Genomic DNA, 3,162 nt, shown 5'->3' on the forward strand with positions numbered 1-3,162 from the left:
CTTTGGCATCCCACAACCAAACACCCACCCCAGGCCAAGTGAAAGTGTGAGGCAGTCTCCCTCATCTGCTGACCCAGATCACCATAATGCTGGGGGAATATGAGTTTTATACCTCTCCCTTTATTCACCCCATGCCCCGTGCCCAACAGGTCACCATAGCAATGTGCTAAGATGGCCAAAGATAACTTCACATAAACAGCTTCTATTCAACATCATTCTGTACTTTCCTCTTGCCATATAATATAGATCTCTATAACTCTAAAATATCACCCTCCCAGGCTAACAGTGACAACACATGTACATATTTTCTCTATCATGATGATTTGTTAACCAAGGTAAGGCAAACATCTTCCCCTTTTTTGGCACATGCAAAAACTTGAACCAAAGATTCTGTATGAGAGTGTAGTATATTGTGGCTATCTTGGGTTGTGTACCTAATGGATCCATGGAACAAACTACAGTTTTTATCTTATGACTCTTCAACTCATTTGTGAACTTGATAAAATCTAGTATCATTTTGGAGATAAGACTCTCAAGCATGCCTGAAAGAAATGATTTTTTTCTATCAAAGATATTTATCCCCAAAATTACCATTTATCCTGAATGTTCCTGTGGTGGTTTTAATACAATTGGCCCAGTGACTACCACTATTAGGATTTGTGTGGTCTTGTTGGAGTAGATGTAGCCATGTTTTAGGAAGTGTGTCAACTTTGGTGGGCTTTGAAACTCTCCTCCTAGCTGCCAGTCTTCTTCTAGAAGCCTTCAGGTCAATAAGAACTCTCAGCTCCTCCAGTACCATACCTGCCTGCATGCTACCATTCTTCCACTTTATGATAATGTACTGAACCTCTGAACCTTGAATCCAGCACCAATTAAGAGTTACCTTGGTTATGGAATCTCTTTACAACATCAAAACCCTAACTAGACAGACCCTCTTCTACTTTGTCCAAATTAGCTAACTGTAGTAGAATATAAATTTGAGCTTTAACCAATGGGATGAGGCACAATCACCAGCTACATCAGGCATAGAAAACAAAAGCTATCGTGGCTAAGTAAGCTGAATAGCTCTGTTAGTGTTTCATCATTATAAAGAAACAGCATGGCCAAGGCAACTCTAATAAGGACAACTTTTTGTTGGGGAAGGCTTTCAGTTTCAAAGGTTTAGTCTATTATCATCATAGTAGGAAGTATGGCAGTTTCCAGGCAGACATGGTGCAGGAAGATCTGAGAATTCTATATTACATTACAAATACTGCCTCACTTCCTGGGCCTCAGTCCAGAATTCATCATCTCATCCTCCTTTCATTTACATTTGAAATGATGCTTCACATTCCCAGCCACTCAGTATCTCCCATTCCTGGGACAGCAAACCTCTACAGTAGTACATGCACCCTCTCCCAGAGAAGTCTGTCACGCAAGGAAGTCCCCTGCTACATTTGTGTATTATTATTATGAGTGCCAAGATACTGCATAGTGAGGAGTGGCAAGACCATTTGCAATTTTCATATATTTCTTACATTAAGAGGGAAGTTGTGACAGCAAGCAGACCAGACAGATATCAGCATGATATCTTCAGGACACAGTCCATGGGACCTTAACTTAACCAAAGTGCATCCATAGTGGTTGTGCTAACCAGTGGGCCATCTTCAATGTGTTCTAAAGCCATTTGTCATTCCTCCTGCATGGACATGTGCACTTTTGGCCATCAAAACTTTGGCATTTGTCACATTACTCTTGAAATAAAACATTTGTCAAAGTCTAAGTAGTACTAAACCATCCACTCTTTGGTGTTCTTTCCTCTTCACCTTCATGTGGTCCATGATTTGAATCATGGATACTTCATGCTCTTTGCCTAATATCCACTTATGAGTGAGTACATATCATGTTTGTTCTTTTGATACTGAATTACCTCATTCAGGATGATATTTTCGAGATCTATCCATTTCTCCACAATTTTCATGTAGTCAGTGTTTTTAATAGTTAAGTAGTACCACATTTTCTGTATCCATTCCTCTTTTGAAGGACATCTGGTTTACTTACAGCTTCTGGCTATTATAAATATCGCTGCTATGCACACAGTGGAGCATGTGTCCTTATTACATATTGGAGCATTTTCTGGATACATGCCCAGGAGTGGTATAGCTGAGTCCTCAGGTAGTACTATGTCCAATTTTCCGAGGAACCACCAAACTTATTTCCAGAGTGGTTGTTCCAGATAGCAATCCCACATCTTTCTCCACATCCCCACCAGCATCTGTTTTCACCTTAGTTTTGATCTTAGCCATTCTGACTGGTGTGCAGTGGAATCTCAGGGTTGTTTTGATTTGCATTTCCCTGATCACTGAGGATGTTGAACATCTCTTTAGGTGTTTTTCAACCATTCGGGTTTTATCAGTATAGAATTCTCTAGCTTTGTTCCCATTTTCAATAGGGTTATTTGGTTCTCTGCAGTCTAACTCCTTGAGTTCTTTGTATATACTTGATGTTATTCTTCTATCGGATGTACAATTGGTAAAGGTCATTTCCCAGTCTGTTGTTTGCCATTTTCTTCTATTGAGAGTGTTCTTTGCCTTATTGAATCTTTCCAGTTATATGAGGTTTCATTTGTCGATACTTGATCATAGATCATAAGCCATTGGTGTCCTGTTCTTGATCATAGAGCATAAGCCATTGGTGTTCTGTGCCTATGTGTTCCTGAATTTTCCCCCACTTTCTCTTCTATCAGATTCAGTGTATCTGGTTTCAGGTGGAGGTCCTTGATCCACTTGGACTTGTACTTTGTACAAGGAAATAAGAATGGATCAATTTGTATTCTCCTACACATTTACCACCAGTTGAAACAGCACCACTATTTGGAAAATATTGCCTTTTTTCCACTTGATTAATTTAGCTCCTGTGTCAAAGATCAAGTGATCATAGGTGTGTGGGTTCATTTGTGGGTCTTCAGTTTTAACCATTGATATACCTGTCTGTCATTCTACCAATACCATGCAGTTTTTATCACTATTGCTCTGAAGAATAGCTTGAGGTCAGGGATGGTGATTCCCACTGAAGTATTTTGTTGTTGAAAATAGTTTTTGCTATCATTTTTTTTTTGATATTCCAAATGAATTTGGAAATTGCTCTTTCTAACTCTATGAAGAAATGAATTTATATTTTGAT

This window comes from Mus caroli, unplaced genomic scaffold, assembly GCF_900094665.2.
Source record: "Mus caroli unplaced genomic scaffold, CAROLI_EIJ_v1.1 scaffold_9086_1, whole genome shotgun sequence".
In the NCBI taxonomy this organism is placed as follows: domain Eukaryota; kingdom Metazoa; phylum Chordata; class Mammalia; order Rodentia; family Muridae; genus Mus; species Mus caroli.